This window comes from Canis aureus, chromosome 34, assembly GCF_053574225.1.
Source record: "Canis aureus isolate CA01 chromosome 34, VMU_Caureus_v.1.0, whole genome shotgun sequence".
In the NCBI taxonomy this organism is placed as follows: Eukaryota; Metazoa; Chordata; class Mammalia; order Carnivora; family Canidae; genus Canis; species Canis aureus.
Window position 1 is genome coordinate 12,573,839 of NC_135644.1, and position 16,679 is coordinate 12,590,517.

Consider the following 16,679-nt stretch of genomic DNA (forward strand, 5'->3'; position numbering starts at 1 on the left):
TTCCGCCAAATGGAAAAGTAGAATAATCTCTTAAAAGGAGCTGGGATTAATAACCTTTATTAATTTTATTTTATTTTATTTTTTTAAAATTTATTTATGATAGTCACACAGAGAGAGAGAGGCAGAGACACAGGCAGAGGGAGAAGCAGGCTCCATGCACCGGGAGCCCTACATGGGATTCGATCCTGGGTCTCCAGGATCCCGCCCTGGGCCAAAGGCAGGCGCTAAACCGCTGCACCACCCAGTGATCCCGATTAATAACCTTTAAAGCAGCAGTTCTCAACCTTTTTCCTCTCCAGACTCTTTTATATTCTTAAAATTATGAAGGCCTCCCCCAAATTTGTGTTTATTAGGTTAATACCAATCTATAATTACCATATTAGAAATTAAAACTAAGATTAAAAATTATTTTTAATGCATTGTAAAATAACAATGATAAACCCATTATATGTTAACATATTTTTGAAAAATATATTTTCTAAAGCAAAAATATTTAATGAGAAAATGGGATTGTTTTATATTTTATAAATCTCTGTAATATTTGGGATAGTAGAAGATAGTTGGATTATCATATTTGCGTATGCATTTAATCTTGTGCAAGATGTTTTGTTGAGATATGTGAAGAAAATCTGGCCTCAGATATGTGTTAGAAAAAGGAAGAGTATTTTCATAACCTTTTCAGATAATTGTGAATATTATTTTTCAATACTACATCAAAACTTGACAAATTTCTTAAAAGTTAATTAGAATGTAGAATTTGCAAGTATAGCAATGGAGTTTTTGTACTTGGTTACATTAAAGTCTACTGGTGTATGATGTACTTTGAGTGGCTCTTCTACCCAGGCATGCAGTTAGTAATTTGGAAAATACTGATTCTGAGCGAGTGAAGCAGATCTTCTAAATCTTGACATGTTTTCATTATACAGAATCAAAAAAAAAAATCACATCTATTAACATCCCCACAGATCTCAGGAGAAGTCTATAAATATTGGGAAGCTATTAAGCTCATGGTGGCAGATAGAAGTTTTCCAAAATTCTAATTTTCACCTAAAAACCTGAGTCTTATCATTTACAATAAGATTATATAACCAAAGTTTGTCTGAATGTCAGTTGTTCAAGTAGAAGTCCATGCTCCACAAAAAAAGCGGCTACCAATTCAAGTGCTTTTTCTTGACAACATTGTATTTTGGTATGCAGCATTGGTGTTTTATTTGTACTTTTGTCTCCTTCCCCAGCATAAAAAGATGTGTGCCCAAGAGTTGAGATTTAATAAAATTAATAACTTTTACTATCTCATTAAGGACATTCTTCAATATAACTTGGTTGTTCTGTGTGTGTATGTGCATGTGCCTGTGTGCACATGCAGGGTACAGTGGCTACTAGTGCAGTTTGGCATCACTGTGTAGTCTGTTAATCTGCCTGCTTTTTCATCTTCTTTTAATACAACCTGGATTTCTTCAAATGGATTTCTTCCACTATTCTAGGTAAATGAAAGTAATTTATTCCTCAGTTTTACCACTTTACTAAGCATCACATACAAAATTTCGCTGCAAATGTGCAGTGCTTTCAACTATGTGGTCATTTGAGATGACTCTGAAAAATAGATAATGCATGTTTTCGGCATCGTGTTTACAACTGAGCATTTGTCTAGAGCATGTAAATAGAGTATATTTATATCCTGGGATATATATCCCAGGATTGAACAGTTGTAATGTGAGTTTTAGAGATAATTCACTATTTCTTGTTGTTAATGTGACTGTGAGGGAAGTTATAGCTCACACTTGCCTATTTATTTTTTCTTCATCTTTTAGCAGCTTAACATTACTCTTGTCCATTCCTAGTTATTGTCCTTTGAACTAGAACAGTTAAATCATTTAAGGCAAATAAAGGTCCTTTGTGTTTATGATTATTTGGGAGTAGGAGGGTGGCAAGACTCCTGATTGTAATCCTTTCTGATAAAAAACTCTTTTCTCTGACCAGTTAATTGGAGTGGAGGATGTGGTAGCAAGTACCTCTCTCAAATTTTTAAAATTTTATTTCATTTGGATTTTGTATTATTCTCTTTAAAAAAAAAACAACATCAAAAATAACATAGCTTCCAATGTGCTTTATTAAGACTTTGGATCCTTAGAGTAGGGTGGTGGTAGTAGTACATCAATGAGAAAACCCCTCTAACACTACTGGCTGATTAAGGCCTAGAGAGCTTGGATGTGTATTTGCTTCAATGGGGGCATTTTCTCCAGCACTGCATAATAGTGCCCAGATATCAATTAATAAGGATAGATTTTTAAAAATATTTAAAAATAGGGATCCCTGGGTGGCACAGCGGTTTGGCGCCTGCCTTGGCCCAGGGCATGATCCTGGAGACCCGGGATCGAATCCCACATCGGGCTCCCGGTGCATGGAGCCTGCTTCTCCCTCTGCCTGTGTCTCTGCCTCTCTCTCTCTGTGACTATCATAAATAAATAAAAAAATTAAAAAAAAAAATACTTAAAAATATTTAACCTAAATGACTAAACTATGGAATATATTGATAATGACAATATATTAATATATTGTCTTATATAAGCATTTTTAGCCTGACATTAATCATAGTTTGTCTGGCTCCACTTCACTTTTTTAAATATTGAGAATATTATATTTCCCTGTATAAGAAATCTTAGCTGTTCAAAGATTAAAGCAGATATTCTGGCAAGATATTTATAAAAATGTTGATTATGAAAAATTTAAGAGCTTCATTCAGTATTTTCTTTTATAAACCACCTGTTGTTGTCTTATGTGCAGTGTATAAATTTGAACAAAGTGCTCATCACTTGTCAGCCATCAGTGGCAGCATAGAGATTATTTGTGGTACTTGTTTTGCAAGAAGTTCTTTTGTATATGTGACATCAGCTTTGTTTTATACAATTAAAGCATTACACGCTAGAATAATCTAAATTGCAACCACTAAATGATGATGTAGTTGTTCTTGCCTTAAACTGAATTATTTACTGATTGTATGCAGCTATTGACTACTATTAAACATGACAGTTTCATAAAAACTTCCCCCTTATTTTGGTAGCAAGTAAAGATGGTTATATTATTAAAGGTTTTCTCAATTTTAAAATTTGCCTTCAATAAATATTACATTAAGAGATAAAATGTAGAAAACCCGTGTGTGTGGAAAATCTTTCAATTATACGATTTGATTTTCAAAGGAAATTTAATACTCCTAATATGATACATTACTGATCACTTTAATAATATTGTTCTAATTTTTAAATTCCCAGTTAAAAGCATTTTTAAGTCATTTTTATTCATTTTCTTCTGTTAAAAAGGAACAAAGTATAACTGTTTGATTAAGACTTAAGATTGATATTAGAATAAATATTTAGACTATTAGATAACTTCTTTTATACGTAAGGTAATATTAACTTTACACAGCAATCTGAATGCTTAGAGAACTTTACGAGTGGATTCTAAGTAATCTGAATTTTTTTCTCTTTGGTGTCTTGTTAAATAATCCTGGTTATAATTTATTTAAGTAAGCTAATAGCACTAATATGTTGACATTATTTAAATTGACAAGTATTTTCTTTAGATAATTTCTTCTAATTCTGAACAGAATTCAGAACTAATGGAATAAAATTACTCACTTAAAGCAGATTTGTCTTTTATTTTATAAAAAGCTTTAGGAATGTCACTATTCACTTTTTATTTTAATAACAAGTAAAAGGTAAAATATACATAAGTATATTTTCCAAGGTAGCCAGTGGTATATCTCTGCAATTTACCTGGCTTTCTACATTTTAACGATAATTTGTATACAGAAACTCTACGTGAGTTCAGTGATTCGAGAGTGGGAAACTACTTACAAATAAGGCTTTTTTTTTTTTTTCCAGAAATGCTCTGAATTAAATGGGAACTTTATATTTGCAAGAACAAAATTCGGAGTTTCACTTCCACTGCTTAGTTGCTGTGATATGAGTGATAGAATATAGTGGACATTAGTGTATAAGTAAATGATTAGATGAGTCATAAGATGGAACATCTGCCTCAGAAGGCCTTTCAGACAGCATAAGTTATGTTGTTGAAGTCTCTAATCAGTGCATCTGTCCCTGAGACTTCAGTTGGTGCAAGGATAGTTTTCTATTTTGGATTAGTTACTATATGAAGACAGCATATTAAAAATTTTTTTCTCATGCATGCAACTGGAAAATTTGGGCTTGTGATATCTGAATAAAAAATTTACAGCATTTTTTGAGCATAGTAATAATTAAGGGATAGCAATAAATGTATAAACTTTTACATGCCTTAAAATTTAGGGTTATTTATGGTAGGATTTTACATTAGAAACCCATAGATGCTTACCAGAGGAAATTTTCATGTAAATACTGATGTTACAACTGGAAAGAGATCCAGATGCATGCTGAAACACAGCAGGATTCAGATAGGACATCTAACTAAAACAGAAGCCTATATTTTAGGTCCTTTCTGAACTGGAACATTCTTATAGTTTTAAAACTGCTTCCAGAGAGAGTGGGGGGTGGGATAGGGAAGAGTAGCTATAGCAGTAACTTCAAACCAACTCCTAACTAAATACAGGCATACCTCAGAGATGTTGTGGGTTTAGTTCCAGACCACTGCTATAAAAGAAATATCTCAGTAAAGTGAGTCAAATGATATTTGGTTTCCCAGGGCATGTAAAAGTTATGTTTACTCTATACTTGTATTCTGTTAAGTGTATAAAAGCAGTATATCTAAAAAAAAAAACAAACAGTATACATAATTTAATTTTAAAATCTTTTCTTGCTAAAAAAATGCAAACCATTATCTGAACTTTCAGCATGTTGTGGGTACATGGTGAGGGTTTTGCTTCTCTGTTGATAGGTGCTGACTGATCAAGGTAGTGGTTGGTGAAGGTCGAGGTGGTTGTAGTCATTTCTTAAAATAACAACGAAGTTTGCCACTTGATTGACTCTTCCTTTCACAAATGATTTCCCTCTAGCTGTTTGATAGCATTTTACCCATAGAACTTCTATCAAAGTCAGAATCCTCTCAAACCCTGCCGCTATTTTATCAACTAAGTTTATGAGGTATTCTCAATCTTTCATCATCATTTCAACAGTCTTCACAGCATCTTTACCAGGAATAGATTCCATCTCAGGAAACCACTTTCTTTGCTCATCTGTAAGAAGCAACTCCTCATCTCTTCAGGTTATTATGAAATTTGCTACAATTCAGGTTCCACTTCTAAATCTGTCCTTCTTGCTGTTTCCACCACATCTGCTGTTATTTCCTCCACCAAAGTGTTGAAACCTCATCCATGAAGATTGGATCACCTTCTTCCAAACTTCTGTTAATTTTGATATTTTGACTTCTTCCCATGAATCACAAGTGTTCTTAATAGCATCTAGAATGGTGAATCCTTTCTAGAAGGTTTTCAGTTTACTTTGCCCAGATCAATTAGAGGAATCACTGTCTATGGCAGTTACAGCCTTATGAAATGTATATCTACATAATAAGACTTGGATGCCTGAGTGGCTCAGTCAGTTAAACGTCTGTCTGCCTTTGGCTCAGGTCCCAGGGTCCTGGGATTGAGTCCTGCACTAGGCTCCCTGCTCAGTGGGGAACCTGCTTCTCCCTGTGCCCCTCACCCTGCTCGTACTCTCCCTCTCTTGCTCATTCTCTATTTCTCTCTCTCTCTCTCAAATAAATGAAATCTTTAAAAATAATAATAAGACTTGAAAGTTGGGATTCTTCCTTGATCCACGGGCTGCAGAATGGATGTTGTGTTAGCAGGCATGAAAACATTAATCTCATTGTACTTCTACATGAGTCTTGGGTGGACCAGGTGCATTGTCAATGAAAGGAATCTTTTTTTTTCTAGCAGTAGGTCTCAACAGTGGGCTTAAAATATTCAGTAAATTATGTTGTAACAGATGTACTTTCATCTAAGCTTTATGTTTCATTTTAAGGCACAGGCAGAGCAAATGGAGCATAATTCTTAAGGGCCATAGCATTTTCAGAATGGTCAGTGAGCTTTGGATTCAGTTAAAAGTCACCAATGGCAAGGTGTCTGGGTGGCTCAGGTGGTTAAGTAGCTGACTCTTGATTTTGACACAGGTCATGATCTCATGGTTGCGAGATTGAGCCCTGTGTCAGGCTCAAGGAGGAGTCTGCTTGAGATTCTCGCTTCCCTCTCCCTATGCCCCCTTCCCCACCACTCACACACTTTCTCTCTCTAAAATAAATAAATAAATCCTTTAAAAAAAGTCACCAGTGACATTAGCCCCTGATAAGAAAATTAAGCTTTTAAGCCAGGCGTTGGTTTCTCTTTGGGTTATGAAAGCCCTAGCTGACATCATTTTCCAATATAAAGGCATTTTGTCTATTTTGAAAATGTGTATCTTCATTAATGATCTTAGCTAGGTTTTCTAGATAACTTGCCACAGCTTCTGTGTCAGCACTTCCTGCTTCATGTTGCATTTTTAGGTTATGGAGATGAATTCTTTCCATAAACCTAATGAACCAACCTTTGCTAGCTTCCAGTTTTTCTTCTGCAACTTCCTCATCTCTTTCGGCTTTCATAGAATTGAAGAGAGTTAGTGCTTTGCTAAAGATTGAGCTTTGACTTAAGAGAATATTATAGTTTGATCTTCATTTAGACAACTAAAAGTTTCCCTATGTCATCAATTAGGATGTTTCACTTTATCATTTGTGTGTTTCCTGGAGTACTACTTGTAATTTCCTTTATAAGTTGTCCTTTCCATTCACAGCTTGGTTAACTATTTGGCAGTTAAGGAGGCCCAACTTTCAACATGCCTTCTTCTCTAAGCTTAATCGTTTCTGGCTTTTGATTTAAAGTGAGTGATGTGCAATTCTTCCTTTCCCTTGAATCATTGTAGGGTTTTTAATTGCCTTCATTTCACTTTTGTTGTCTTAGGGAATAAGGAGGCCCAAGGAGAAGGAGGCCAAGGAATGGTCAGTCAATGGAATAGTCAGAACACAGAACATTTATTGAGAATTTGCTATCTTATTTTAGGCACAGTTTGTGGTGCCCCCAATTAGTGGCAATAATAACATCAAAGGTCTCTAGTCAAAGATCACCATAACAAATATAATATTTGAAAAAGGTTCAGATATTGTAAGAATTACCAAAATGTGACAAAGAGACACGAGGCAAGTAAATGTCATTGGAAAAATTGCATGGATAGCCTTGTTCAACATAGGATTGTTTTTCAGTTTGTAAAAAGCAGTGTCTGTGAAGTATAATAAAACAAGGTACATGCAAATGTCCCCTAAAGGCCTAGGAAAAGAAAAAGCTTGTCTCTTTTCCAGCATAAAAACTATTTACCTTGATCTCTGTTCTTTTACACAAGATGTTCAGCTTTCAACAACAACAACAAAAAATCACAAGGCATACCTAAAGGCAAGAAAAAACATACTCAGGACAAAAAGCAATCATTGGAACTAAGCTCAGATAGACACATCTTAGAATTGTCTGAAAGAAAATTTAAATAACTGTGACTAACATGTTAAAGGCTCTGTCAGAAAAGGTGAACAACATGCATGATCAGATGGGTAATTTGAGCAGAGATGGGAAAATAGTCAAGTGGAAATATTGTTAGTGAAAAACACAGTAACAGATAAAGAAAGCCTGAATAGTCTTATCAGTAGATTCAACACAGTCAAGGAAAGAATCAGTAAACTTTAAGATAGGTCAATAGAAATTACCAAAACTGAAACACGTAAGACAAGAAAACTTAAAAAAAAAAAAGAATATTCAAGAACAGTTGGAAAACATCAGAAAGTCTAGCATATGCATGCCTGAAATACCAGGAGATAGAGAAGGGGGTAAAAGAAATATTTTAAGCAATAATGATTGAGAATTTTAAAATAATAATGAGACACAAAACCACAAATCGGAGAAGTTCAGAGAATAATAACCTGGTTACATAGCGTGCACATGTGGTCAGTCAATGGAATAGTCAGTGCGTGCGCGCGCGCGTGCACACACACACACACACACACCATATTCAGATTGTCGAAAACAAAAGTTAAAGAGAAAATTTCAAAGGTACCAAAAGAAAAAATAAACATTTTGAAAACGAACAAAGCTAGGGATTTTGTCCTATGGCTGACTTTACTTTAGAAACTATGGGAGCCAAAAGACAGTGGAGTGACATTTTTAAAGTACTAAATGAAGAAAAGCTATCAGTGTAGAAGTATATACCCAACGGAAATATCTTTAAAAAAAAAGATTTTATTTATTAATTATTGAGAGACACACAGAGAGAGGCAGAAGAAACATAGGCAGAGGGAGAAGTCCCAGGACTTCAGGATCACGACCTGAGCCAAAGGCAGGTAAGATACTCAACCACTGAGCCACCCAGGCGCCCCCCAGTGGAGATATTTTTCAAAAATGAAGGAGAAATAGTTTTCCTTAGGTGAACAAAAACTAGGCATCCATTGCCAGCAGACCTACTCTATGAGAAATGTTAAAGCAGGTTCATTGTACAGAAAGAATATGATCTGTACAAACTTAGATCTACACAAAGACCACTGGAAAGGGAAATTTTTTAATGATTCTGAAAGAAAAGTGAGCAAGCTTTTTATGTAAAAGGCTAGATAATAAATATTTTAGGCTTTGAGAGTGATAGCTATATTTTGCATTTACTCAAATTTGTGATTGATTGTGAAATATGCAAATGCAGGAGCATGGCTGTGTTCCAATAAAACTTTATTTCCCAAAACAGGTGATGGGCTAGATTTGGCCCATGGGCCTACCTTTGCTCCAAAAGGTAACTGTCTGAAGCAAAAATAGTAGTAATGTATTATGTGCTTATGGTGTATATAAGAGTAAAAGATGACAACAGTAGCATAAAATGTGGGAGAGAATAATTGGAAATATATTACTGTAATGTCCCTACACTACACATGAAATGGAATGGTATTATTATTATTATTATTATTTTTTAAAGATTTTATTTATTTATTCATGAGTGACACACAGAGAGAGAGCGAGGCAGAGACACAGGCAGAGGGAGAAGCAGGCTCCATGCAGGGAGCCTGATGCGGGACACGATCCCGGGTTTCCAGGACCACGCCCCGGGCTGCAGGCGGCGTCACACCGCTGCGCCACCGGGGCTGCCCTGGAATGGTATTATTGAAAGTAGTCTCAGATTAATTAAAAATGTATATTGTAAGCTACTTTGAACAGCTACTAAAATTTTTGAAAAAGGGGCATACATTACAAATCTATAGAGGCAATAAAATAGAATTCTGAAAAAATTCTTAGCACAAGGAAAGTTTGAGGAAGAAAGAAGCAAAGAATAGATGGAATAAATAGAAAACAATCAGCAAAGTGGTAAATTTTAATCCAGTCATATCAAATGTGGGCGATCTAAATAGGGATTGGCAAAGTATTTCCAATTAGTTTCATTTGTTTGTGCATGTATACTATGATCAAGAGAGTTCCTAGACATATAAGGGCATCTAGAATTTAGATACTTGTGTATGAGGTAGGATGAGGTGGCACCCACCAGTTTAATGGTAATTTAGTTTCAAGAAATAATGGCCATTGTAGGGGAATAAATTAACTTGGGTGTGAGTCGATAAAAGGGGAAATTGTATTTCAGACTTTAAAAATACCAATCTGAAATAAAGGAAAAAACACTCCTCTAAATTGAACCACTTTTCTGTCTTATCTGTTTTATAAATGATATTGGATCAGGAGTTACTTTTTAATGTAGGAAGTTTTCAAAATTCATTTGTGAAATAGAAGCTGTTATTGGTGTAAAATTCATTCCCAGGACTAGCTATATCTTTTCTTTGGGAATTCTGCTGAGTGGACTCTAGTAGAAATGCTTCTGTATTACTCTTTGATAAATACTAATGAGTGGTAGAGAAAAATCTATGCTGAATATTGTGTTTGGTAACTTTCATGTAAATAATTTAAAGTAGTACCTATTGCCTTTGAGGATGAGAATATCACATATTCATAGTAGAAGTAAACCCAGTATTTGGAAAGAGATGTGTGGTTTTCAATTCCAGTTGTGTTACTCACCTACCTAGTTTTGTGCAAGCAGTAACACTTAAGCTTCTTGAGTGAAATGAAGATTATCATTCTTGGTTTATAGGTTCCTAGGTTTAAATGACATATAATGAATGTCAGACACTAAATTCTGAGAAATAATATACAAATTTAAATTAAAAAATAATTGCTTTGAATTTGTAATTATATACAGGGTTCAAAAGGAAAAATTATATATAAAGGAATTACAGAGAAGTCTTGCTTCATGTCTCTACCATGACCCCTTAAAACTCTAGTATTTACTTTTGCTAGTTTTCTTTATCCTTCTACAGTTTCTTTATATAATCATAAGCAAGTACAGTTAAATATTTTTTCTTCCCCTTTCCTAAACAAAAAGCCTACCATGCACATGAACCTTACTTTTTGGTATTTAAAGTATCCTGGAGAGCTCTCCATATCAGTGCATAGCGATTATTTTCATTTTTTTAAAATGTTTTATTTATTTATTCATGATAGAGAGAGAGAGAGAGAGAGAGAGAGAGAAGGGGGGGGTGGGACACAGGTAGAGGGAGAAGCAGGCTCCATGCCAGGAGCCTGACGCGGGACTTGATCCCGGGACTCCAGGATCGCGCCCCGGGCCAAAGGCAGGCGCCAAACCGCTGAGCCACCCAGGGATCCCCCTTCATTTTTCTTTATAGATGCATTGTATTTCATTGTGTGGTTCAATCATTGTTTCTTCAGAACGTTCAGTATTGCTGAATACTTCGGTTACTTCCAGTTTTTTGCTCTGATTATATTACAGTGCCACAATTGATAATGTAGTGCATATGTCATTTCATATACATTTAAGTTTATGAGAGATAAATTCCCAGAAGTGGGCTTGTTGGGCTAAAGGGAAAACACATTCATTGATAATTATGGCAGATACTGTCACATTTCCTTCCTAGGGTTTATAATTTTTGTACTGCCACTAGCAGTGTATGAAAATACTTCTCCATAAACTTGCTCACAGAATATGTGTTCAACTTACAGATTTTTTGCAGGCCATTAGAAGAATTGGTATGCAAGTGTAGTTTTAGTTTGCTTTTCTCATTATTAGTGAGATTCAGCATCTTTATATATGTCTAATAGCTGTTTATATTTTTCTATGCATTGCCTATTTATATTGCTGGCGCATTTTCCTATTGGGTTGTACTTTCATTTTATTTCCCTCAACAACTAATAATTCTTTTTTTTTTTTTTAAGATTTTATTTATTCGAGAGAAAGAGCATGAGCAAGGGAGGGTGGCGAGAGGGAGAGGGAGAGGGAGAAGCAGACTCCCTGCTGAGCAGGGAGCCCGCCATGGGGCTTAATCCCAGGATCCTGGGATCATGACCTAGATCATGACCTGAGCCAAAGGCAGACACTTAACTGACTGAGCCACGCAGATGTCCCTAAGAATTCTTTGTCTTTGTTTATGATACATGTTTTGCTATACAGTTTTTTTTTTTTAATTTTTTGGTAGTTGAAATAAATTGTTACCAAAAAGGTCTTCCCAGTTCAAGGTTATAAAATAGTTTGCTTGTATTTTCTTTCTGTACATTTATGATTTCATTCTTTATATTTAAATCTCTAACTCATTTAGAGTTTATCTTTGTATGTACTATCAGGAATGGGTTCTTAATTTTTACTTGAGAAAGGCTCTTTGGTTGTCAAATAATATTTATCGTAAAGTCTATCTTTTACTTATTTGAGAAGCCACCTTCATCATATACTAGATTCCTCTAAATGTTTGGGCCTACTTTGAATCTTCTTAGTCTATTTCATCAGGGCCAGTTTCTTCATTTGCTAATATGACACTTTTGTAGACATCATATATATTGTAATATCTGATAGGGCTGCTCCCTTTGTTTAAGAGTGCTTCTGGTTAGTCTTGATTGTTTATTCTTTCTCTATGAACTTATTAATCAGCTCTCCTCATCCCAGAAAAGGAAATCTTGTTGGAATTATAATAATGGCATTACATTTATAGTTAATTAACATGAATTTACATTCCTTACATTTAAAAACATGGTACATTCTTTTACTTGTTTAAGTCTACTTTTGAAATGTTTAGAAATGCATTAAAGATCCCCTTTGTGTTGGTTTTACACATTTCTTGTAAAGCTTATTTCAGATACTTTATCTTTTCTCTGTTGTTGCTGGTATTGAAAGTGTAGTCGTCCCTTCTGTTATATTTTCTGACTGTTTCTTTATTAAGAATTTAAAAAAAAAAGATGTATTTATTTAAGAGAGAAAGAGAGTGAGAGAATGCATGCATGAGTGGAAAGAAGAGCAGAGGGAGGGGGAGAGAGAGAGAGGGTCTTAAATAAGCTCCACACCCAGCTTGGAGTTCCATACGGGGCTTGACCTCATGATCATAAGATCCTGACCTGATTGAAACCTAGAGTTGGACACTCAACTGACGGAGCCACCCAAGCATCCCTGGAATAATTTTAGATTTACAGAAAGTTTCAGAGATAGCACTGAGAGTTCTCATATATCCCTCACTCACTCAGTTTGTTTTCCCTTATCATTTTACCATGCTACATTTGTCAGAACTAGGAAACCAGCATTGGTATATTACTGTTCACCAAACTTCAGACTATTTGACTATTTGGATTTCACCAGTTTATCCACTAACTCCTTTTTTTTGTTGTTGTTGTTCCAGGATCCAATTCAAGGTACCATATTATATCTACTTGCCATGTTTCCTTTGACTTTTCTGGTCTCTTCTAATAGCTTCTCAGTCTTTCCTTCTTTTTCGTGACCTTGATGGTTTTCGCTGTTGAAGTATTTTGTAGTAAGTCCCTCAGACTGGGTTGATTTGATGTTTTCCCCATGATTAGATTGGAGTTGTCAGTTTTGGAAAGAATACCACACAGGTGGAGTGCCCTTCGTATCATTGCCAGGAGTACATGGTGTCTACATTTTTATCAGTGATGATATAAACCTTGATCACTTGGTGAAGATACTGTTTATCAGGTTTCTCCACTATAAAGTTACAAGAGAATAACTGTAAATTTATTTTTTCATTTTCACAGTTTTCCTTTTCTTTGGAAGCAAGTCAGGTCTAGCCTACACTCAAAGGGCAAGGGGAAAATACCCATTTTTGAAGGCTAAATTTAATTTGGTAGATAGCAACCTGAATGCCCACCAGGCGATCTTTGGGTACTTGAATTTTTCTGCTTTCATAGCTATGGTTAGCTGACTAGTCTTCATGGAACCAGCTGGAATTTCTTTCTTTAGCTGCACAGAGTATAGCCTGCTAGTTGGGAATAAAAGAGGGAAAAAATGGGATCACAGAATATATCTGTATCCTTCTCCAAATGCCCCATTTTTTCTCTTGGTCATCTTGATCTGGAAATTTAAGTTAAGTTTAGTCTCTGGGGACCCGAACATTTCTGGCGGTATTAATGGGAAGAAGATTTACTGAGTATCATTTTTATTGCTCCATTTGGGGTTAGGACTGTGGTAGGCCTTTTACGTGAATTATGTTTAATCTTTAGAACAGTACTAAGAGGAAAGTACCACTATTATCTATATTTTACAAATGAGGAACCTAAACTGCAGATTTTGGCTTGCCTAGTATCATTCAGCTTGTAAGTGGTAGTATCCAGGTGAAAGCCATCCCCATCACTACTGCCTCTTTTTTGTCCTCTTCTACATTATAGTGCCATGAGTTCTTTTGTCTCTACATCTATGAGAACAAAGTAGTTATCATTAAATAGAGAGATATGATAGCCATTTGGTATTCTCAACAGGTAGTATGGAGAGAGAATGATCATTAATGGTATGTGATATAATCACATATTCAGGTTAGGATTCTTTTCTTCTCATACCAAGATCATGTGCCTCATCTTTTCCTCCTCTGTTTTCTCTGCCGTAGTGAATAAATCCTGAATATGTGAAAAAACTCTTGAGAGACTAGATTCTCCTGGTTGCACAGGTGGTGGTTGGATTATCCAGTCTGACTTTACCATTCATTGGCCAGTTTATTGTGATGCCAGTGGCCTACTTTCTGCCAACTTGGAATCTTGATGTGCCTATTGCATTATAGGCAATTTCTCCCTCACAACTGATGAGAATGAAATAAGCATGATTTTTCTGGAAGTAACTTATGTACAGACATTAGCAAAAATGGACCTTTTCTTATCTTTTTTGTTAAAGTAGTGTCCCATTTTATTAAAGAGATGTCAGAGTTTCTTAATTGTTTATAATAAACCTCTAAAGATAACATTAAACAGACTGTTGAAAAAGTAGAATATATTATATGTTTGATGGTAATAAATACCAAGAAAAATAATGTAGGGAAAGAGGATAGTAGTATTGAATGCAGTTTGCAATTTTAAACACTACAAAGGAGGCATTCCTGAAAAATTGACATTTGAGTTAAAAACTGATGGAGGTAAGGAATCAAATCATGTAAATATTTGGGTGTAGATGCAACAGCAAATGCAAGGGCCCTGAGGCAGAGCGGGGCCTTGTGATTTTGAGTTCTGTAATCCTACCTCCACCTGTATTGTATACTGTATGTTTCTTCTTCTTATAACAGATGAGTTGTCTTTGCCACAGCCCACCGTTCTACTTGCACATAAAATCTGCTTCCCGCTCACTCATGTAGGACCATGATCCTGCTGTTATACCTTCTCTTTTTCTGGATCATGTTTCCCCTCTATGGGTATGTTCTCTTGACAATATAAACATGGTATAATGACTTCGTCCAGTACTGCATTTCTCTATTCTCCTTCACAATGAAACTGAAAAGATTTTGTTTATACTGTATTTCTTCACATTCCTTTTTTTTTTTTTTAAACCTACTCAAGGGGGGGGGGGTTGCCTCCAAAAGAGCATTTTTTTTTTTTAAGATTTATTTATTTATTTATTCAGAGAGAGCGAAGAGAGAGGCAGAGACACAGGCAGAGGGAGAAGCAGGCTCCATGCAGGAAGCCCGATGTGGGACTCAATCCTGGGTCTCCAGGATCACACCCTGGGCTGCAGGCGGCGCTAAACTGCTGCGCCACTGGGGCTGCCCTCCAAAAGAGCATTTAAGAATGCTCTTGTCTAGGTCACTGATGCCCTTCTTGTTGCCAAATGCTTTTTTTTTTTCCATTTTGAATATTAGCCAGTTATCTATTTACTTGTTTAATATTCACTTGTCCCTGTAGCATGTAAGTTTCATGATAGCAGACACATGGGTGCTCCTCAATATATGTTGAATGAGTGAGTGATGCTACAGACCTCATACAGACCTTCTGTGCACTATTGTCTACTTGCCAGATTCTCCTCCCCCCCATAAATTCCTGAAAGTAGAAATTACTGAGTCAAAGGGTGTATACATATTAAAAGTTTTTGTTACTTGTTAGTAAGTTATCTCCTTAACCAAAACATACTGTAAGCATTTGTAAACTTGTTTAAAGTTTTGGCACTTATTATGAACACCTCTTAAATACTTGTACTATTTTAGATTTGTATCTTTTCCCAGAATGGCAGGATCAAATTATGTATGCCAAAAATCCAGTATAACTTGCAATTTCATACTTTGATAATCTGATAGGGCTAGATAGTCTAATAGAAAATGGTCTTCCCGAAGTTTTCTGTGCATGGAGTGGGAGAGACTTAGATTATTGAAGCAGTATGACTGTCTTTATGAAAGAGGTTTTGGCCATTATACTGCATCCTGCTGTCTTATCTGAAGAATAACACATTTGCTGAAGGAGTTTACCTTTAGATTGCTGCCCCGTCAGAGGTCAAGTACAAGTACTGTGGTAACTATACTTCTGCTATATTGATTGAGGAAGTAGAGCGCACACACATACACACACATACACACACACTCTGATTATATGGTTGGATTTCTGATGCTGGACTTAAAGCTAAGAGGGTCTGGCTTTAGTCACATGTTCCCAGTATTTTGTAGTCAAAATGAAGGCATAGCTATTGATAAAAATAAAAATGGATGCAAGTTTTATAGTTGTTCTTAGTGTTACACTGGATGTAAACTTGTTTTCCACATAACTTTAATACTATATTTAGCCTAACAAACTGTATTTTATTATGGCATCTTCAGATTTTTTTCTTCATTTGAGAGAAATGTTTCTTCTATTGTTAATTAGCTAGTAAGTGTTTTTAGTGAGCTTCACTTATAGTATGTTGCTTGACTTTATGTTATAAAATAAACTTATGGTTACCCTAGGCTGCGAAACTCAGTTGTGCTTTAGATTATTATTAGGAGCAGTTTGTTGTAAAACTGGGGGGGGGGGGGGTAAAAGTAAAAAATAAAGATATATCAAGATATTTTCTCTTTCATTAAGGTTTCTCAGTAAGTTACTCTTTTTCAATTTCTGGTTCTCATTATATGACTGGCAAATGAAAAGTAAGTTTAGTTACCAGTCTAGAATGTTTAGGAATATGGAGTTTTTAAGTTATAGTCATCATACTATCTAATAATTGATAGCAAACATTTATTAAGTATATACGATATCATATATAGAACTCTAAGGGTTAAATTAGTAAAATACATAATATTTCTGTTCTTAAAAAGTTATAGCCAAATGGAAAGTTAAGACAAATGATGAAATTCATGATAACTCAGAATTAGTAGGTGAATCTCCTTTGTATTCTAAGGGCATATAGTTTTAGGAA

The 16,679-nt window shown here is 35.3% G+C and overlaps 1 protein-coding gene and 1 long non-coding RNA gene across 11 annotated transcripts in view; one reads left to right on the forward strand and one right to left on the reverse strand.

Moving 5' to 3' along the window:
* Positions 1 to 16,679, reverse strand: part of LOC144304851 (uncharacterized) — a 131,356-nt gene that overhangs the window by 91,595 nt on the left and 23,082 nt on the right. For 7 of the 9 annotated variants that reach the window (XR_013371843.1, XR_013371842.1, XR_013371848.1 and 4 more), the window contains 2 exons: positions 10,053 to 10,125; positions 6,978 to 7,405 (listed from right to left, as the gene is read on the reverse strand). This is a non-coding gene — a long non-coding RNA (uncharacterized LOC144304851). Of the gene's footprint in view, positions 1 to 6,977; positions 7,406 to 10,052; positions 10,126 to 16,679 lie in introns of those variants that run through there. The other 2 variants (XR_013371845.1, XR_013371841.1) reach the window with 1 other exon arrangement.
* The window catches only part of OLA1 (Obg like ATPase 1), a 164,567-nt gene that overhangs the window by 46,946 nt on the left and 100,942 nt on the right, over positions 1 to 16,679 (forward strand). The window lies entirely within an intron of this gene.